Below are 22,807 nucleotides of genomic sequence, written 5' to 3'. Positions count from 1 at the left end.
CAGGAAATAACAATCTTTAAACAATTGCATGAGAACTTGTCAATCTTATAAGGAAAGTTGAAGTGACTGCCTCTAATGTCTTGCTTCAGAAACATGACCAGGAAATAACAATCTTTAAACAATTGCATGAGAACTTGTCAATCTTATAAGGAAAGTGGAAATGCTTGAAAACAATTTAAGATTGATTAATTTCCCTAGGCTTACTTCTGTAACACCTAGGCCAGCGATGGCGAACCTATGGCACGCGTGCCAGCTGTGGCACGCGAAGGCCTTGCAGCTGGCACGCGGGAAGGTCCACAATTAAGATGCGCGGCGGGAGGCGAGTGTGCTGGTGTCTGCTTTGCAGCTCACCTGGCAACAGGGCCGGACTGGCCATTGGGAGGACCGGGCATTGTCCCGGTGGGCCGTGGCCCTTCCTCCTGTGCTGGCTGCAGTCCTGTGAGTGGATGTTTAGCCTGCCTGTCTTCCCCTTAGTATCCTATGAGCCAGGCAGTGTGTGAGGGGGAAGTGGGGGGAGGAAGAGAAGCTTCACACTGAGTCTGTCACAGGAACTCAGTGAGGCTGTAGTGTGACTCCACATGTGACATCTGTAATCAGGAACAGTTCCTAGTGCTCCCATGCTAGAGAGGTAAGGATATGGGGGGATGTTAATGTGTCTAATAATGTGCTCCTCTGTAAAAACCTCTGTATCTTCCATGGGGGACATGCTAAATTCGAGGAAATAAAAAAGCTGCTTATGATGATTGCATAGAGAAGTTCAGTAAGCTGAGAGGAGGGCTGGGCTCTCTGTGAACAACCAACACACTAATCCTCTGCGCTGTACCTTATGGAAAACTCAATATAGCAAAAAACAGTAAAGTGTATATGTGGCCCTTCACAGTGCTTTTGTAAACATCGTAATAAAATAACAAAGGCTCCAATAATGAAAAATAAAAGTCCTTTTCCCATACACTCAGGTTGCACAAGTCCGGTTTTCACCCGGACAGTATATTTTTTGACCAAAACGGATGTCTACAATTAGTAAAATTCCCCAATCACATATTTTTTTATGGGGACGGATTTGTATACAGCACTTCATTAGATTTTTTTTATTATACAAATTTTATCTTTTTGTAGACTTGAAGTCTTGAACAAAGAAAATGAGTACAGCAAAAAAAGCAAAAACAGATAGTGGAAGACCATTCCAAGAGGCCTGGACAGAGACATATGGAGTGATTGAATGCAGTGGGAAAGCATTGTGTATTATGTGTAATGAAAGTGTTGTGTCTCGCACATCAAGTGTCAAACGTCACTTTGAGACCAACTATAATAGTGTTGCTGAACTTGGTTTAGCTCAAAGAAAAGAGTTCCTTGTAGGAAAATTAAAGAAATATCACTCCCAGTCTCTTAGTTTTAGCAACTATCTTTCAAAAACTAATCATCTTACAGTTGCCAGCTTTCAAATTTCACTGTGCATGGCAAAACATGGTAAGCCCCTCTCTGATGGAGATTTTATCAAAAAGGCAATTTTGGCTGGGAATAATTCACTCTTCCATGATTTCCAAAACAAGGATAAAATTGTGCAGCGCATCTCTGAGATGCCGCTAAGCAGAAATACTGCAAAAGATAGGGTTCTGCGAAGGCTGCTGATGTTAGTCAACAGCTTACTTGCGACTTACAAAAAGCACCCTTCTACTCCATGTGCTTGGATGAAAGTATAGATATTACTAACCATGCAAGACTAGCGCTCATTTTGTGTTATGCTACTGGTGACATCATGAGAGAAGAGCTGGTAAAACTGCTGTCTTTGCCTGGAAGAACACAAGGGATAGATATCCACAATGCTGTGATGGAGGCTTTTTCATCACTAGACATAAGTCCAGAAAAAGTGGTTTCAGTTACTAGCGATGGAGCACCTAGCATGGTGGGGACAACATCAGGATTCATTCATTTCTTTGCTAAGGAAGCAAAACATCCACTGATTCAATTTCACTGCATAATACATCAAGAGGCTCTCTGCGCCAAAGAAAGCAGCAAAAAACTTGACGATGTCCTCAAAGATGTAACAAAAATGGTGAACTTCATCATGGCGCGTGCTCTTAATTTTCGACAATTTCAAGCCCTTCTTGATGAGGTTCAGGCACAATATAACACTTTACTGATGTACAATAATGTCCGGTGGCTGAGCAGAGGACGAGTGTTAGAGAGATTTGTGGCCTGCTTGGAAGAAGTTAGGCTATTTATATATGGGGGAAAGGGGGAAGACTATCCTCAACTCACCAACATGGCCTGGCTTACCAACCTCATGTTCTTTACAGATTTTACTAACCACTTTAATGTACTAAACAAAAAATTACAAGGCATGGGAAAAACAGCAGAAAGCATGTTTAGTGACATCAAAGCTTTTGAGAGAAAATTGCATGTTTTTGAAAAAGACCTTGAGAGTGGACAGCTAAAATATTTTCCCAACCTAAAAATACGTTTGGATAATTCTACAACATTTGTGGACAGTCATAAAAAACACCAGGAAATCCACAAAGCATATTCCACCATTGTAGCCGAAGCAAAGGAGAATTTTAGTAAAAGATTTTCTCAGTTCCGTAAGATGGAGACAACCCTTTCATTTATAACTTCCCCAGAAAAGTCCACATTTGAAGATCTTGATCTTTCCTGCTTACAGTGGTTGGATATTCAAAATTTGGAAATGGAACTACTGGAATTTCAAGAAAGCTCTATCTGGAAAAGTAAATTCAATGATCTGCGTGCGGCTCTTGAACGTATTGAGTGTGAAAGGGTGACAAATGAAATCACTGCTAGCAGTTCTGAAAATGAAATCCTAAAAGCGTGGAATTCTCTGCCAGACAATTTTAAGTCCATGAAAGCACTTGGGATTGCTCTTCTTACTTTGTTTGGGTCATCCTATGCTTGTGAGCAGCTGTTTTCGGCTTTGAATCATATAAAATCTGATGCTAGAAACAGATTAACGGATGACATGAGTGCTGCATGTGTTGCTCTGAAATTAACGCACTATGAGCCAAGGATTGACAAGTTATCAGCATGCATGCAACAACAAAATCACATTAATTTTTTTCAGAGCATGCCCAATGCATATGTTTATATGAAGCAGTTTTCAGTTTGCAGTTAAGACACTTTCTAAGTTATTTAAATATTATTTAAAGATGTTATTTAAAAAAGGGTCTTTACATGGCCCTGTTGTATTCCAATCTGGAATTTCCAATAAAAACGGTTGGTTTAATTGAAAGCTCTTTTGTTTTCTTTACATCATATTATTAGAAATGTAATGATTTAACTTTTCTAATTTGATTGTAAATTTTACAAAAAAACATGTATAGACTCTTTGGGAATACACACCGAGTCTTGACACAGTTAACAGTTTTAAGAAGTTTATCTTTTTTTTTTACTCAGGATACATTTGACATGTTATGTGAATAATACATTTAAAATATATTGTGTAACTGAATCAAATTCTTCCTAAATTCATTAAATTGAATGAAATAATTAAAACATTATAAATTGCCAATAAATTGAAATGAAAACCAAAGGATTGTGAATCAAATTGATTCTCTGACAATACAAAGATTCCAACCTTTAAAAATGATGTTACATAGTTCAGGCAACTTTATAAAGAGTTTTTAGATACTAAAATCTTGTTATTAAGGTTTAATTGACGTGCTGGCACTTTGAGGAAATTCTTTGGTTTTGTGTGGCAGTTTGGGCACTCGGGCTCAAAAAGGTTAGCCATCACTGACCTAGGCAAATGCTTAAAAGGTATTTACTAGAAATATTGGGAATTTCAGAGGAAATGTTACCTCCATTTTCTTCTGTATATTATCTTCCTGAAAAAAAATCAAGTTTTAAAAACCTTACCAGATCAAGAGCCTTTAAATGTATCTGAAATGCTAGAAATATCTGATAAAGAGGCCATCCACTTTGATTATATCAGTAGCTCTCTCGATTGATAAAATATGGTTGTTAAAACTTTTCTTCAGAAATAGGCAAAAAGAATTTATAGTTCTTAAAGTACAAATGTTTCCTGATTTGACACGAGAGACGTAGAAGCGTCGCCGTGAATTTTTGTTAATGAGACCTGGGGTTACATCTTTGGGTGCCACATTTTATTTATGGTACCCTTGTAAATGTATTGTTTTATATTGTGCTGTTAAATATGTCTTTTTTGAGCCAAGCCAGTTGGCAACCTTTTTGTCGTTGTCCCGCTTGGAAAAGGAACAAACCTGAGCCCTGTTTAGATGGAATATACACCTTTACTCAATGCTTTAACCAGTCTTAAATCTTATTGAATTTTCTTTTTGTTCTCGCTGGACTATAACATTTTGGATCCAATTCGAGGACTTGAGTATAATTAACCAATTTATTTTTATTCCTGATATTGTTTACTGTGATGGAATATGTGTATGTCTAATATTGCTTTCTGTACAAGTTATGCTTGGTAATTAAGGGGTCCTTTTATCAAGGCACGGTATGGGGTTTAACGCGGAATACCGCGCGTTAAACCACCTGCCGCGCTAGTCGCTAACACCTCCATTGACGAGGCATTAGATTTTTGGCTTGCTGCGGGGGTTAGCAAGTGATTAAATGTTCGACGCGCTAATCCCGCTAGCGCAGCTTAATAAAAGGACCCCTAAGTTTGAAAAATCTAATAAATATATATATTAAAAAAAAAAAAAAAAGAATTAGAGCTCAAGATTGCAAAGCTAACTGATGTCTTCACACAAGTTCCACAACATGATATACAGATTCCGGATCAAAACCAATCTCCTTCATCAGAAGTGGACACAAAACAGCAAATACCCATTTGATTACTTCAGAATCAAAATGTGATGACGTTAGAATCACTGAGGTGTCACAAGCAGGTTTATCTTCTAGCACAGTGTTCTTCAACCACCGGTCCATGGACCAGTGCTGGTCCACAGAAATTTCCTGCCGTTCCACAGGGCCAGCACGTGCATCAGGCCCAAAACAGTGTTCTTCAACCGCCGGTCCACGGTGCAATCGATGCGGCGTTATCTTCAAGCCAGCTCCCTCTTCCTAACTGATTCAATGCACAAAGCCACGGGCAGTGGCTCCTACGGGCATCCTACGCCTGAACCGGAAACCTTCTCTCTGACGTTGCAACGTCAGAAGGAAGGCTTCCAAATGAGGTACGGGACTTGCAAGGTGCAATTAGTATTATTATGGGGGTGGGGTCTGGGGGTGGAGATTGGGTAGAGAAGGGCGGGGTCTGGCCCACGACTTAGCCCAGTGTTCTTCAACCACCGGTCCACGGACCGATGCCGGTCCACAGAATAATTATTTTATTTCTGCCGGTCCATAGGTGTAAAAAGATTGAAAAACACTGTTCTAGCACATGTTTCATAACTGATCTCACTTTGCCTGTAAATTCTCTTGATACGGATACCTCTACTGCAAATGTTGATTCGAATGACTTTACAATACATTTGGGGGCTCAAATAATTGCTGAAAATGAAGGGTTAGTGGATCATGGCGATGGCAGTGAAATTATTCTGTCTGTAAAAGATGAAGAAAATTATAATTTATCATATCTATAGATCCAGGGTTGTGGCTTGATTTCTCTGCTGATGATCTGGTTTATTGGATCGCTTGTGGGCCAAGCAATTGTCAACACCACAATGGGCCATTTGACAAGTATTACTCACAGAAACTTTTTAATGGGACAAAAGCCAATGGTGAGAAATACAAGAGAGTGGTTACTGTATTCACCATCAACAGGATCAGTTTATTGTTTTGTTTGTGAACTGTTTGCTCCTAAAAATTTCTCGAATTTTGTTATAAGAGAAGGGTTCAGTGACTGGCGAAATACTATTGTAATTGATAAACATACTGAAGGCCTCAAAATAGTACCTGGTGGACCGCATGTGGCCCCCGGGCCGCGGGTTTGAGACCACTGGACTAAGGTGATGGACTATGACAAAATGCAGCTGTTTTCTACAACAAGAAAGGGTTATAAAACCTGTAGCACAGAGCCTTGTCTTTTGTCTAGGAAGGAAAGGTTTGGCAAACTGGTTTAAGTTCCATGCCATCCCACTTCCTAGTCCAATTCAGGGTCCCAGGATTTTAAAGCAATCTTTTTGTACTATTTTGTATCACGTTTAACTTTGTGACATACAGTATGGCTGCATAAAATTTGTATTTATTTTAAATTCTGATTTACCATAGAAAAGGAAAAGTTTAAAATAATTTTATTGGCAACAGATCCTGAGTTCTAAGTTGATTTCTTTTTTTCTGGGAAAATGCATATTATTTGACCAAACGCAGCTGGTCAAATTCCATGGAAAATCAGAAGTGGAGGAAACAGTTCCTGCTACATCATCTTGTAGTGTTACAATTGGGAATAGTATTTCTTAAATTTGAAGTTTCCATGAAAATATATTGTTAAATAAAAGGATAGGAAATGTCCACCCCAAAATAGAGTGATTTAAGCAGGTAGGAGAGGGTCCAGCCTGCTTAAATCATTCCTGGTTGCTCAACCACTGATATTCAGCGGCACCTCTGAATTCTGGCTTTGTGTGCACATTTTAAAAATGGGCAGGTCAGGAGCAGAATAGGTGCCAGCATCAGGGAGGAGTCAGCAGTTATGTGGATGCTGAGAATATTCAGTGCTGGTACACACATAGCTAAGCAGGCGAATATACTACAGCTCAAAAGCTGTCCTAATTCAGCCTGCTTAGTTTTGTGGGTGCCAGGTCTAAAGTACATAAACACAAAAAGATCCAATAATTTTGCATTGACCGCGCCAACCCTTTGGAATTTTATTCCTAATTATCTTCGTGAAGCATTATCTCTGCTTCATTTTAAAACAAAGCTGAAAACATTTCTGTTCAAAGATGCATGCGATACCTAATTGCCCTTATAAGGGCTAAACAGACGCCAACAGCAGAGGGCATCATCTTTCCCTTCCCTGTCGTTATCTCCCTAATTGTACTCTTTTCTCAAAATATTGCAGTTCCTACCCCTTTTTCCATCTGTTCCCGTCTGTCTTTGTCTGAGTATATCATGTTGATTTTATTGTCAAATGCAAGCCCTATTTTTGTCACAAACTGTATTTTTATGGTACACCGCTCAGAAGTCTGATTGAACGATATAAAATTTTTTTTTTAATAAACTTGAAACTTGACTGATATCCACAGAGAAGAGTATGACCTGAAGTTGTGGGTTTAAATCCCACACTTTTCCCTAAGACACTAGGCAAGTCACCTAATTCTCTACTGCCCCAGGTACATTAGATAGACTATGAGCCCACCGGGACAGACAGGGAAAATGCTTGAAGTACCTGAATGTAAAGTGCTCTTTGGAGGGGGCCTTAGGCCCCTCCCCGGTATATCTCAGAATGCACCGGGAAGGGGTAGGCCCACCATTTTAGAGTGGCAGACCTGCCTGCCAGAGGGAGTAAGCATCCCTCCTGCCAGGCTTTCTTCTGAAGTATGGAGGGGGGATTTTGGGGTCAATTTAGGGGTGCAGGTTTGGGGGGATGTCAGGGGGGTTAAGGTTTGTGGGGTGTTGGGGGATCAGGAGTGGTTGGTGGGGTTGGCAGTAGGAGGGAGTGGATATCCCTCCTGCTGGTCTTTAGTAGGGGAGACGGGAGTTCTGGAGGGGTGTCGGGGTCTCGGGGGGGGAGGGGGGTTTGGCAGCAAGAGGGAGTGGGCATCCCTCTTGCTAGGTTGCTTGGGGGGGGGTCAGCGGCAGGAGGGAGTGGGCATCCTTTCTGCCAATTTGATGCCACATGTCAGGGGGTTCTCCTGCTACAGGCACTCAGCTGATCACAGCAGGGGTATTTTCCCGCTGATCAGATGAGCCACAGGCCTCCCTGAAGCCATGGTGTCGGGGAGGCCTGCTGGCTTATCTGATCATAGATTCTCTTGCCACGATCAGCTCAGCAGCTGGCCTACATTTCAGGCATCTGTTGTGGTCCTAGGGAGACGCCTAGGACCGCTTAAGCTCACCCAAGGCCACTTCTGGGCTAAACCATGCCCTAGCCCAGCATTGGGTGAACTTACGTGTCCCTAGGCATCTCCCTGTACATACAAAAAATGTGTACAATGTAGGCGGCCTTTCATTGGGATTTTTTGGTGTTTTTAAATGTGTGACCTGATTGGCTGCCAGACAGCGGTAGGAAGCCTACTGCCATCTACAAATGGAACACCCATTTATAGAATCTGCTCCTAAGCTTGAGTATTTAGAACGCCATTGGTAGATGACTACACCAAAGTGTACGTGTTTTTCTACCAGCGAAGTAAGTTAAATTTTTGTTGTTTTCAACAATAAAGTGCAGATATTGAAGGTTCATTTAATAAAATACTGCTAAATTTTTTTTTTGCATAATGCTTTTTAACAGGAGAATGTGTTCCTATTTTTTTGTGGTTGTAACACTGTGACCCGCCTTTTATTAAGCTGCGTTAGGATTTTTATTGCCAACCGCTGCAGTTGAAGCTCCGACACTCATAGTAATTCTATGAGCATCTGAGCTTTTACCTTAAAGACCTTATGTGCTTATGTACTGGCGATAAAAACCCTATTGTGGCTTGATAAAAGGGGGTCTGTATTTGTAAAGTTCTAAGGAATCCAACCCCACTTGTTATAACTCTAGGGTTATTTCTGTACTGATTTATTGTTCTTTTTCAATAAAACAGACTTGACATAAAATGTCTTTTTATCAGTGTATCATTGCCGAGTGTGAAAACATAAAAGTTATCAGCTATAATACCAAGACATTTGCGCCTTTAAGCAAAAATAATAGCAAATTTTAAGAAAACGGAGCTTTATGTATCTATCAGTGGCTTTGAGGAACCCCAGGGTGGGATTGAAAAATTAGGTGTTTCTGGACAACTCTAATGTAATATTTTTCAACCGGCTGGAAGAAGGTCTCATTACTGAGTCATCCTGTAATTACAACCAGGTTTCAATTACTAGTTTTAAACTTAGTGCTATGCAGGTGATTGGTGTATTTTTGCATGCATCAGGTAGACAGGTTGGACAATTGTATAATTCTCCTTTGCTATTTAAGCCCTTAGTTTGGGTTTGTCAGCAGAAAGAACTGGATCCATAGGTTACCCCCCCTTGTTATCTTTAACTGAGAATTCTGATTTTGAGCCAGACTTCTTTCACTGTGCACTGGCCACTTGGACGGCAGCTAGCCTAACGCTCAGATAAGATGTCATCACCCCAGATGGGAAGTGTAAGGAGTTTGATGTGTTATTTCCTGGGAGGGAGAGAACTATGCAACAATTATTTTTTAAACTTTCAATTGCGACATTACTCGCAACGAAGCTTCAGGAAGAGGTGTGGGAGGGGGTGTCAGAGATACTTTTGCTGGAGAAGGAATCCAAAATGAATATTATTTTTATATGTAGAATGATTTGCTGTTTTGCCCCTCCAAGAAAATATGATATTCTAGCTGCTCAATGGAGGGAGCCGGAGAAATTTCAGGAAACGCTATTCGATGGTTGTTACATAATATTCACAATTCACTTATTTGTTTTATATCCTGTCCTGTGGAGTGACGATGTTCCTAAATGTACTTTATTTGAAAGTGTCAAAGTTCCAAAGGTACACTGAAATCATCCACATAAAATGATTCCATCCACATAAAAATAAATCATCCACATAAAAGCCTTAAAGGACCTAGTCCGCTAGGGATACAGGACCCAACACGGTCCGCGTTTCGACAAAAGGTCTTCTTCAGGGGTCCCTGGGGGTCCTATAAAGGTGAGTACGTGGGAAACAATTGTGTGGTGAGCCGGAAGCGAGACAGAGTTTTTTTTTATTTTCTCTGGATTTTCTTCTTTGTGGATATTTTGGGGTCAATTCCTTTTGTTTTTTGCTTATATCCTGTCCTCCCAGAAAGCTCAGAACAGGTTACAAGTTAACATACATAACATTAAACATACTGGAGGAAGACTAGATACAGTTAACACACTAAAGGGGTGACAAATTACATACAGGGGAGTTAACAAGGTCATGTATTTTGTCCCCTTTACATGAACAACAGTATAAGTTCTTGCTGTATGCCTCGAACAACCTGCCTGACTCGGTACATCAGGCTCCATCAAATCCAGGCTGAAAGCACACTTTTTTGAAGCTACATTTAGGTCCTAACCCAAACAACTTGTAACACACCCATTTCTGCTGGTCATTGCATCCATAGTCCACCACCCTATCCACCTCATCATTCCTTTTCTATGTATACAGATTCACTCTTTTGTCCTGTGTGTCTGTCATAATTAGATGGGAAGCTCTATTGGGTGAGGACTGTCTCTTGCATGTCTCATGTATAGCGCTAGGTGCCTCTGGTCACGCTGTAGAAATAATAAATTGTTTTTGTTGTTGTTAGATGATTTTAATAGAGTGCATAGATTGGGTAGGGCAGAGAGATTATATTTGCGCAGGGCCTTTATTCTGGGCAGGAAGTGTATTTTGACCAATTGGTGGGCACAGGATGCACCTTCCATTTTTCAGTGGAAAAATGAGATGTCTACCTCAATGGAAACTGTTCCAACAAATTTGGTCCCTTTTGGTGGGAAGGGGTAAAATGCGGACCTCACGGACCTGACGGACCTCGCGGATCTAAACTCGTATGGCCTTAAAAATCTGAGGTCCGTGTCCGTGGCGCTTGTAGTTTCTGTCGCTGACAGACCTTGATGAGATTTTAGCGCTGACGGATCCGTCTCAGCATAGGGAAGGAAAAGTGTTAGGATCCGTCAGCGCTAAAATCTCTTCAAGGTTTGTCAGAGCCAGAGACTAGTGCTGGAGCGGCAGAGCAGAAGCCAAGAGAGCAGGGACATAGGTTTTGGACGTGCGTTATGGAAAAGAAGTCTCCAAACTCCAGCACTAGTCTCTGGCTCTGACAGACCTCAAAGAGATTTTTAGCGCTGACGGATCCTAACACTTTTCCCTCCCTATGCTGAGACGGATCCGTCAGCGCTAAAATCTCATCAAGGTCTGTCAGCGACAGAAACTACAAGCGGCACGGACACGGACCGACACGGACCTCAGATTTTTAAGGCCGTACGGGTTTAGATCCGCAAGGTCCGTCAGGTCCGTGAGGTCCGCGTTTTACCCCTTCCCCCTTTTGGTGCAAATTATGTCGCCAAGAGCAAGGAGTCTTATATTGAACTAATATGGAGGGTTATGAGTTAGCCTCTTTAGGTTTTGTAATAGAGAGAGGGGTTTTTTTTGAGGGGGGGAGGGGTTAAGGGGGGTATTTCATCGGTAACATTCATTTCTTGCTTTACTCTCACTCCAGTGAAGAGTAAACCTGAAGCAAGCATATTATATTTCTCTTGCTATTTAGAACTTGGTGTAGTGAGATGAAGATGGTTAGGGAAGGTTTCAGAAGGGGTTTAAAAGGGAAGAACAAGGGAGAAAATGTTAAAAGGGTTCAGCTGATGTAGATATTTCAATACGGTTGACACTCATTTAAGTTTTCAATCCATATATTTTCTAAATTCCTTCTTGAATGTTTGTTGTATTGTATCGATTTTTGAAGTTTTTGACTTCTTTCATTGCCTATGTATGGCTTTATAAATAAAAAGCTTTAAAATAAAATTGACAGCTCAGAATCTGGTTATGAGTAGCCTGGACTACTACAATGCCTTTTATCTGGATTTGTCAAAGTCTGGTATTAGGGCATTGCAGATTGTTCAGAACACAGAGGCATGTCTTATCTCTGGCCACTCACATTTTCAGCATATCTCTCTGGGATTGAAAGATTTCCATTGTTTGCCAGTGGAAAAAAAGAATTACTTTTAAAATGTGCTTTTAATTCATAAGGCTTTGAAACAAAATTCAGTGGTACCTCAGAATCCAAACGCCCCAGAACTCGAACGCTTTGGAATCTGAACTTTTTTTTGTAATAAATTTTGTCCCAGAATCCGAACTCTGCTTTGGAATCCGAACACCCTGCACATTGTATGTGTGTGTTTCTGCCCCAGAATCTGAATGCTGCTTTGGAATATTTGTTAATATTTTACCTTAAAATTTGTTAATACCTTAAAATATTTATTGTGTCTGTATTGTAATGATAATTGATTGTTGATTTTTTTTGATTTTATATATCTACAATGTATTAACTGAATTGAGATGATATTCTTTGTAAGATTTTTGTTTTGTATATTTTATTTTTTAAAACTCAATAAAAATTATTGAGCATTAAAATATTTGTTAATATTTTACCTTAAAATTTGAATTTGTGGGACCCAGGAACGGATCAATCCAGTTTCTATTATTTTCAATGGGAAAAATTGTCTTGGAACTCGAACGGGGTTCTGGAATGAATTAAGTTTGGATTCCAAGGTATCACTGTATATACAAAATTTACTTCAAGTCTCGGAGAGTGATTATATACATATGAAGTTCATGACTGGACGATAAACTCTTACTGCGAGGGGGGTATTCCCCCCCCCTGGAGTTTCATATCTCTGAGCGCACCATATAAAATTGGACCACTCTCTGGAGACAGAACTTTCATTGAAGTCAGTTTCTTTCATAGTCATCCTAAATACTTCTCTGACTTCTAGCATTAAATTTAGGTTCCCTGATCCTTCTAAGGAAAAGGTTCTATGTTGGCAAATCCTTTTCCAAAATGCTAGCAGAATGTGAAATTTCCCAACCTGGATATCTTAATTCCGATAAGTATCTTCTAATTAAACCCCAACTGCACATCTGCTTCTGTTGCCCTCCACCTTTTAGGATCCTAACTTGAGAAATTTAGTGAAATTTTGAGCCTACATCGTAGAGGATGCTAAAGAGGTTTCATGAATCGGTAGAGTCAATGGTACATAATTCAGTGGTAGGTAGTTGAAAGAGCAAAATCGTTTAGGTTTGTGTTCAGTTCTCACTCTTTTCGGAAATGACATCTCAAGGGCTGGAAATGAAAACGTCCCCCTCGCCCCTGCCCCTGTGTAGTCACACCCACTACTACCGATTGCAGTGGGCTGAAGCATTTCGGTGCTTGAGATCCTCAGCAGAATCTCAGGCGGGCGTTGCACTGCTAAGCGCGCAAAGTATGCGCGCAGCAGGAAACAACTGATCAGCGAACGCGGGGAGATCTGCGCGAACGAAAGCCGCGATCCGCGTGCAAGTGGGACATCGCTCCAAGAACTGCAAAGATTTCAAGCATAACCTGTATTAGAACAGAGAAAAGAATAAAAAAAAAAAAACGACCCACATCCCCTAAAAAAAAAAAAAAAATCGCACCAAAGAGGGAGCAACGGAGACGAGGAACAGGCATGTTGGCTTTTTTTTTTTTCTTTTGTTTGAATGTGAATTTACGATGCTGCTTTCAAACCTTTGCCCCTTTTGAGAGATGATTTTTATTCTGTCTGTTCCTTTCCTCCTGCAGTAGCTGCAGATTGCTGAAGAATGACTTTCTGAAGATCTTCGCCCGGTAAGTTCCAGAGGTGGGGGGTTGGGCGGATGGACTGTTATTATTATTATTATTGTTATTATTATTATTATTATTATTGTTATTATTATTATATAAACTGTTATTATTATTATTATTATTAATAAATAAGAATGAAAGGCTCATATGCTGAAGACTGGAGGTCACAGCTGACCAGGCTTCTTCACCTTTTTCTGTACAGGACAGTTAATGCTTCTAGAGAAGCAGCCTGTGCTGTCTGGGGAAGGGGTAAAACGCGGACCTGGTCCGCGTTTTACCCCTTCCCTAGCCAACATGCTATATAGGCATAGTTCAGGGGTAGGGAACTCCGGTCCTCAAGAGCCGTATTCCAGTCGGGTTTTCAGGATTTCCCCAATGAATATGCAGGAGATCTATTTGCACGCACTGCTTATTCATTGGGGAAATCCTGAAAACCCGACTGGAATACGGCTCTCGAGGACCGGAGTTCTCTACCCCTGGCATAATAGTAACCGCTCAACAAGTAACATAGCGCTTCAGTAAGTGCAGAGGGAAAGAAAATAGCAGGGGGGGGGGATATATCTTTTGTTTGGGTATTATTCCTGATGGTAATGATGGATGGGAGAGGGAATTTTTTTTATCTTTTGTATAGATACTGATTGATTATAAGTGCTTGGTTGATTATCATTATTTGTATATGAATTGTATTGCACTTTTTGTTGGCATTAAAAACTAAATAAAGTTCCAAAAAAAAAAAAAAAAAAAGCATTGTCTAAACTGAACTCTAAAAGTATAGAAAAGAGTAGGAAAGCAGAGTTTTGCTGCGTTCAAAAAAAAAAAAAAACCCCAAACAAAAAATGTAGCCGGGAGAAATTTTCCAAGCAGAAGAAAATACTTATTTTGAGGAAACAAAATTTTCTGCCATTGAGCGCGCAAGTAATATGCTTTATAGTAGTCACGAAATTGCTATCGGTTGGTAAATCTGATCATCCTGTCTGGGGAGACTCTGAAGTGGAGGGCGGAGGGTCATAAATTTGATGGTACCACCTTTCAGTAGTACAATCAAAACAGTTTACATTCATTATATGCAGGCATTTTCCCTGTCGCTATTGGGCTCACTGTCTACATTTTTGTACCGGGGGTAGTAAAGGGTGAAAGAACAGTGAAGACACAGACGGGACGGCTTGGACGGGCGCGCTTACGGACTGGACTAGCCTAAAGAAGAGATTTTAAAGTATGTGGTGGTACATTAAGCCATGGCATTGCAGCGTTCATCGGGCACTGTTTTCCAGCTTCATTGGAGTGAATATCTGCCAGCAAAAGGGGACAGAGTATAACATGCAGACCAAGTGCTGTTATCTGGTGCTGGAGCCTGCTGATAAAGACACGAAAATTAGTTTATATTTATTTTAAAGACTGGGGGGGCTCCTTTTACTAAGCTACGACAGTGGTTTTGGCTCGCGCATTGCGCGCGCTACATTGCCGCGGGCGCTAGACGCTAACGCCAGCGTTGAGCTGGCGTTAGTTCTAGCCGCGTAGCGCAGGTTTAGCACGCTAAGAACCCTATCACAACTTAGTGAAAGGAGCCCCTGGGTTCCATTGTAAAGCATAGCGTCAGCAGTGAGATTCAGGAAACTTCTCCCATCCCTGACAGAACATGTTGCATTTCGGACAGTGATACTGAATACTAAGGGCTCCTTCTACGAAGCCGCGCTAGCGGCTTTAGCGGGCGGGACTTTTCATCACGCGCTAACCCCCGCGCTAGCCGAAAAACTACCGCCTGCTCAAGAGGAGGCGGTAGCGACTAGCGCGGCCGGCAGTTTAGCGTGTGCTTTTACGCACAATAAACTGCTACCGCGGCTTCGTAAAAGGAGCCTTAAATTCAGGATATTGGTTTTTTAATGTTTTTTTTTTTTTTAAATAGATTTTATTGCATTTTTAAAGTTAACATAAACAAATTTACAGGATCTTGAAGATTTGTTCAATGATACTAGGATTCTTTAAAAATGAATTTTTAGGATGGTACCAGGAGTTCAAATGGGGTACAGGAATGGGATAATTTAGTTCTATTCGTTTGATTGGCCACAGCGTTCATCGTAAGCATCAATGTGATTTACAAAATGAAAAAAAAAGGACATGGGCACCCACATTTCTTTCTTTGAATAAGCTTCAAATAAGCATCTGGTTATCCTCCTAGGCTCCCTGTTCACGAATCACCCCCAGAAAGACAAGGCAGCTCAGAACGCGAAGAAGAATCCGAGATCTGACATAGTCATTAATAATTCAGAAAATGCCAGACAATGTTACTTCAGCATCAACTAAGGAAGCCCTTGCCCAATAAGATGAAGCATGACCCACTGACAGAGCAATAGTTTTGTGATGATGTCATGACACAATATCCAATATTTTCCAAACAGATATTCAGAATATTTAGTTTAAAAATGGGGAAGACATTACAATCTGAATTATCAGCTTCTGCTTTTTTTTTTTTTTTTTTTTTACCCCATTCTCCTTAAGGAAGGGATCTCTAAATTTATCCTGGTAACCCCACTGCCAGTGAGTATATGCATATAAATATAAAAGTTTCCAATTTTGATATAGTCACCTGTCAATGAATTTATAGGCAAAGAATAAGTATACAGTAAACCCCCGCGACTTCGCGGCTCACAGATCACGGACTCAGTAATTCACGGTATTTTCCGACCGCCTCGTCCTGGTACTAAAGTTAGGCTACACCAATCAGGAGCTACTTTGACATGCTATCTGGCATGTCAAAGCATCTCCTGATTGATGTGGCCTGACTTTAGTACCAGGACGAGGCGGTCGGAAAATAGTGAGAGTGATTTTCAGCACCCGCCGGCACCCCGGCTGCTCTCTCCTGCCTTCGATTAGCTCTTAAACCGCATTTGCGGTGTTTTAAAAATTTGTGGGTGTTCCTGGGACAGAACCCCTGTGAATTTTGGAGGAGTACTGTATATAAAATATAGGTTAAAACAGTACGAGTATATAAAACACAAAACAACAAGTACATAAGACATAAATTTCCAATGTGGTAAAATGAACAGGCTGTGGATGTGGATGTCCTGAAAGATGATTTTATTTGCTCTTCACAATAAAAATACAAATAAAAGTCTGAATTAGTAACACATGCCACTCTGCTTGTTTCAAGCCATTTTCAGGTTTTATGCTCAAAGACACGTACAGTGGTGCCTCACACAACGAACTTAATTCGTTCCAGGAGCAAGTTTGTTATGCGAAAAGTTCGTTATGTGAAACGCGTTAAGCGCAGTGACTAACAACTGCCTGCAGTGCCTGCGCGGAAGGATGCAATACATCGGCAGCGATCGTGGAAGCTCGGGCGACTTCGTTGTGTGAAACGAAGTTCGTTGTATGAATCATGACATGAAGTTCGTTGTGTGCAGCGTTCGCTGTGCGAGGCGTTCTTTATGCGAGGCACCACTGTACATTGTTTTACTCATATTTTTATCTTTGTACCCTACATTATCCGGACCCCTGAGGAAGGCAGTCTCGCCGAAACATGGACCATGTAGGGTCCATCAGCACAATCATACATGTATTATTAATTCAGACTTTTATTAGTATTTTTATTGTGAAGAGCGAATAAAAATCATCTTTCAGGACATCCACATCCACAGTCTGTTGTTTTTATCTTTGGATTGTTTTTACTGTGGATCATTGGGTCTCCCTTTTTGGGGTTTTTTTTTGCGTGGAAAATGAACAGGAACATGAAGGAAAGGTTTACACAGCTAGGATCAGGGATAAAAAAAGAAAAATGATCTCATAAAGATAGGAAAGAACAAAGGGTGAAAAATAGTGAAAATGAAAAAATATTTAAAAGGCTATATTGAGTTAAGAAGGAAAAGCATCCAATAGGATATTCCAGAGCCAATCCTCCCAGGATCTCTTGTCTTTAAATGCTTGGTGCCTGCTGCCTCTACCTGAGGAAGAAGGGCATTTGCGAGTGAGATTTCCCTCCCTTTTCCCAAGAAATCCAAACATGGGACTGTGAACAAAGCTGGCTAAAAAAAAAAAAAATGAAAGTTTATTCAATTTGTACAACACTAGGGGCTCCTTTTACTAAGCTGCGCTAGCGGTTTTAGTGCGCGCTGCATTGCTAGACGCTAACGCCAGCATTGAGCTGGCGTTAGTTCTTGGTGCGTAGTGCGGGGTTAGCGCGGCAAGGCAGCGGGCGCTAAAAATGCTAGCGCACCTTAGTAAAAGGAGCCCTAGGTTTATTCAGTTAAACAGTAGAAATATTAAACTCTATGAAACATAACCATGTAAAGTATCACTTACTTAGTACAATATATTGCTTCAAAATGCTAGTCATAATCTAATCAGATAATTTGTGGTACCTGTCCCAAAACACATTATCAACTAAATAAGGAACAGTGATATCATACCCCCTAATCCCATTACTAGTTGGCCTCCCCATTGTCTCTCCCCACTTTGCATGGGTTGGGGTGCAAGTGCACTTGTGGCTGCTGGAAGTCCCAGGAGGATCTGGGTGGCCTGGCTTGGCCTGCCTCGGCTGCTAGGCTGCATGATCCCAAAGCACTGTCTTTCAAAGTGCTACTTTTCCTGGTTTATGGCTTCACTGCCTCTCTACTGCTGCACCTCCCACTTACCCAGAGGGGCATTCCCCCTCCACCTCTACCTCTAGACCTGGCTTCTGCACAGCCCCTTCTCTGAGCTCTGTTATTCCGCTGCCTCTATTGCTGGACTATAAAAACATGAAAATTCAATGAAAAAAGTACAATGATAAAAAATACAGTGATAAAAATCCAACCGGACCCTACACGGTCCGTGTTTCGGCGAACACGCCTTCCTCAGGGGTCCAATGGTTTGCAACCTCACATATAAAGAATTGGACTGAAAACAGTCTATTGTCTTTAAACATGTGAGCAAAGAACACCGCAGACAAGCTGAAGTGCTACACATGTTTAAAGACAATAGACTGTTTTCAGTCCAATTCTTTATATGCGAGTTTGCAAACCATTGGACCCCTGAGGAAGGTGTGTTCACCAAAACACGGACCGTGTAGGGTCCGGTTGGATTTTTATCACTGTATTTTTTTATCATTGTACTTTTTTCATTGAATTTTCATGTTTTTATATGTCAGTATATAATAAATTATCTCCAGAACATCTGTATCCACAATTTTGTTTTTGTTTTCATCGGTGGATTGTTTTCACTGTGGATCATTGGGTCTCCACATTTTTCTGTGTTCTATTGCTGGACCCCACAGCTCCACTCAAACTGCTTTCTGGGGTTGCCCGCTGCTGGAGCCATGCCTCTTGGGCTGTGTCCTGTGGGTGTGGCCTCTATGCTGTCATCCCAGCTCCTGGTATTGCCTATCTGTCCTGCCTCCTGGCCGTGTCATCCAAGTGACACCTCTCTTCTTCAAAATCTGTTAGGTCCTTTCTGTTTGGGAGGGGTATCCTTTAGGATAGGTAGCATCCCTACTAGTTCCAAGGCTAATTACCTCTAACTTTTTTGTGAGTTTCCAGTTTTTTATGATTTAAGCGCACACTCCGCATGGACTGCAGCTCAGCTTCCCCAGTCTGGAGGAACCTCTCCTCAGCCAAATGGCTAAGAGCAGTACTAAGACAGCAGTATTCTGTAAGTTATGTACAAAAGTGGGAGCTCCACCTATGTTTGCTCATGTTCTGCATATACACACTAGGGAAGATAGCGTCCTATTTACACAGGGCCAGCATTAGGGGTGGGCAAACAAGGCAGTTGCCCTGGGGTCCCTTGTCACTGGGAGTCCCAAACCTGCCTGAAGTTAAAATAGGGACAACTTGCATGCAAGCTTTGGGGGGCCCCTTCCTAGCATCTGCCCTGGGCCCCATTATGTCTAGTACCCAGTGGCATAGTAAGGGGTGAGCAGACTGCCCCGGGCGCTGTCTTGGTGAGGGCGCTGGCACCTCCGCCCTCCATGCCACACTTGTGCCGTCCCTTCTCTGCCCCCCCCACCTCACCTCTTTAAATCTTTGCCAGCACGAGCAACTACTCTGGACTGCTGCTCATGCTGGCCCAGTTCCCTCTGAAATCATTTCCAGGTCACGAGGCCAGGAAGTAACATCAGAGGGAAAGCCAACACCGGCACGAGCAGCAGGCCAGAGAAGCTGCTCCTGGTAAAGATTTAAAGAGGTACAGGGTGGGAAGAGAGGGCGTAAGTATGGTGGGGGTGCGGAAGGAGTGGGGGGTGGCTTGGAAAAAGCGAGGGGCAGCGAGGAAGGCGTAGCCCACTTGGGAACCTCCTACCCTCACTATGCCACTACTAGCACCGGACCTGTATTTACAGAATTGTGCTTAGGTGACAAACCGTAAGGTCCTGATTCTATAAACGGTGCCTAACATCGGGTGCCAAGAAGCGCAAGTGTCAATTACACGTAAGGTGCCATTTATAGAATTGTGCCTAGCAGCGCCTAAAGCAGTTTTAGACATTGAAACCTCGGGGGGGGGAGGGAGCACTCTATTTAAGCCAGGGTTTTCATGGCCTAAATGAGTGTGCCTAAGTTAGGGGCGTATCGACGCCTGTCAAAACGCATCCAAGATCAGTCCACAAGCTGCTTCTAACCACACCTACTTTCTGGTAGGCCTGTTGGAGTAGACACCTTCTACAAAAAAAAAAAAAGAATTAATATTTTTCAAACAATGCTTTAATTTAAATATTGATTAAAACATCACAGTCAATATACCATACAAACTCATAAACACAGGATGCCTAGAATTCTCCAGCAGTGCTCCTAAGTTGAAATAAGCAATCATCTAAGAGTTCTAACAGTCCATCACAATGAAGCTCTTAAAAGTTCTTATCCAAAATTCTTGTTTTCTGAAGTCATCAGATCATCCTGGGCTCAGCTACATCTTCCAAAGTGCTCAGTGTTTTCTCACAAAATCGCAAATGAAAAAAAAAACCCCACAAGTGAAAAAAGTTCATTCAAAAAAGCTCAATTTTAAAACAGCCATGATCCAAAATCATCAATCCAACGCATCTTATTCATAAATACAGGAAGTCAATACAATTCAAAAACCTCGAAACTTCCTCAACACAGTATGCAGTCTCCGGTAGTTCTTTGACATCATACGTGTTTCCCTTCCAGCTTTTTCAAGAGGAAGATATAGGTAACACTTTAGCAAACAGCAGACAGCCTCACATTGGGTCAGAGTCCCCTGCAGAACTCCACGGCGGCACAGCCATCTCTAAACACTCTCAAAGCCACGTTGCTCCTTTTGACTTGGGCCAAGTCACTAAATTCCCCTATTGCCCCAGATACATTAGATCAGTGGTCTCAAACTCGCGGCCCGGGGGCCACATGCGGCCTGCCAGGTCCTATTTTGAGGCCCTCGGTATATTTATCATAATCACAAAAGTAAAATAAAACCATTTTGATCATATGTCTCTTTACCTATAAATTGCAATATTATTATTAAGACTTAGCCAAAAGGAAAGATTTATAAACTATAAAGAGTTTTACCTCATGCAAAATTTCTTTAATAAGAAGAAATTAACTATTCTTTCTGCGGCCCTCCAAGTACCTACAAATCCAAAATGTGGCCCTGCAAAGGGTTTGAGTTTGAGACCACTGCATTAGATGGATTGTGAGCCCACCGGGACAGACAGGGATAATGTATGAGTACCTGAATAAATTCATGTAAACCATTCTAAGCTCCCCTCAGAGAGCAGTATAGAAAATTGAAGAAAGAAAGAAATATGCTAATTGTGAATATTCTTAAGAATTTTTCTGTGTGGTAACCGCAAGCCCCCAATAGTTACTAAAAATAAGAACATAATAATAACCATACTGGGTCAGACCGAAGGTCTATCTAGCCCAGTATTCTGGCTTCCAACAGTGGCCATTCTAGGGCACAAGTATCTGGCAGAATCCCAAATAGTAGCTACCAATCCCAGGGCTACCAATCCGAGGACAAGCAGTGGCTTCCTCCATGTCTATTTCAATAGCAGACTATAGACTTTTTTTTTTCAGGAACTTGTCCAAACATTTTTTAAACCCAGCTATGCTAACTGCTGTTACTATATCCTCTGACAACAAGTTCCAGAGCTTAACTCTTCATTGACTGAAAAAAATATTTCCTCATGTTAATTTTAAAAGTATTACCAGGTAACTACATAGGGCTAGATTCACTAACCTTCGTGTCCAATCCATGTTCATTTGCTTGCATGCCAACAAATTCACTAAAGACCTGCATGCAAATGAGATGATCGTTGGCACACCCCCCACCAACCGCACGGATCGCTAGAGAGCGATCCTTGAGCATGTGCAGACCATCTTCTTTGCCTGTACATGGTCTATGCATGCTCTCAGCAGGAAACTTTTTTTTTTTTTGCAAGCCCATGGTTTTAACCCTCTTTAAGCCTGCATATTAAAACTTCGGGCTTGCGCTGCGGGGAAGGGCAGGAGAGTCGGGGTGGCAGGAGAGATTTGGGGCAAGAGCAGGAGATCGGGGGTGAGAGCAGGAGAGATTCGGGGTGAGAGCAGAAGATCGTGGCAGGCAGGAGATCGGAGCTGAGAGCAGCAGATCAGGGCTGAAAGCAGGAGATCGGGGCAGGCAGCAGATTGGGGCTGAGAGCAGGAAATCGGATCAGGCAGCAGATCGGGGCTGAGAGCAGGAGATCATCGTGGCAGGCAGGAGATCGGGGCTGAGAGCAGCAGATCGGGAGACTGTTCCATACATCTACCACCCTTTCTGTAAAAAAGTACTAGTATTTCTTCAGATTACTCCGGAGCCTATCATCTCTTAACTTCATCCTATGCCCTCTCATTGCAGAGTTTCCTTTCAAGTGACAGAGACTCGACTCATGCACATTTATATTACGTAGGTATTTAAACGTCTCTATCATATCTCCCCTCTCTTGTCTTTCCTCCAAAGTATACAGATTGAGATCTTTATGTCTGTCCCCCATACGCCATATCACGAAGACCACACACCATTTTAGTAGCCTTCCTCTAGACCGACCCCATCATTTTTATATCTTTTTGAAGGTCACAAAAGCTTAGGACGTTGAATTTGTGTATTTATACATGTATTTAGTTTATATCTGTGTTTACAATTAATAAAGCTTACTGTTTCCAAGGCTGATGTGTTGTACAGTCCCATTCCCCGCCTGGTTCTTGTTCTGGCTTGTTTGACATGGGGTTGTTTGACCTTGTTTTTGTGCTTTGCTTATGTTAAATATTGCACACTTTAATGTACAATACAGCATACATTAACATGTGGCCAACACAGTTTAATGCATAGGGGCTCAGTTTGGACAGATAGGGACAGGGTTGCAATAAATGCACATATTTTACAAAATACACTTGTTTACATGTGCGGTGCAATTGTATATTTAAAGCAAGGGTGTAAATTTGTATGAGA

The 22,807-nt window shown here is 41.6% G+C and overlaps 1 protein-coding gene across 5 annotated transcripts in view; it reads left to right on the top strand.

Moving 5' to 3' along the window:
• The first annotated feature begins 12,954 nt into the window (after positions 1-12,954).
• COL6A6 (collagen type VI alpha 6 chain) overlaps positions 12,955-22,807 on the top strand; it is a 274,284-nt gene continuing 264,431 nt past the window's right edge. For 4 of the 5 annotated variants that reach the window (XM_033930035.1, XM_033930033.1, XM_033930034.1 and 1 more), the window contains exons 1-2: positions 12,955-13,260; positions 13,376-13,420. The gene's annotated coding sequence lies outside the window, so the exon portion shown is untranslated. Of the gene's footprint in view, positions 13,261-13,372; positions 13,421-22,807 lie in introns of those variants that run through there. The other variant, XM_033930032.1, reaches the window with a different exon arrangement.

The sequence above is a fragment of the Geotrypetes seraphini genome, chromosome 2 (genome assembly GCF_902459505.1).
Source record: "Geotrypetes seraphini chromosome 2, aGeoSer1.1, whole genome shotgun sequence".
Classification (NCBI taxonomy): Eukaryota; Metazoa; Chordata; class Amphibia; order Gymnophiona; family Dermophiidae; genus Geotrypetes; species Geotrypetes seraphini.
Note: the sequence above shows the minus strand (reverse complement) of the source record. Positions and strands in the feature narration are given on the sequence as shown.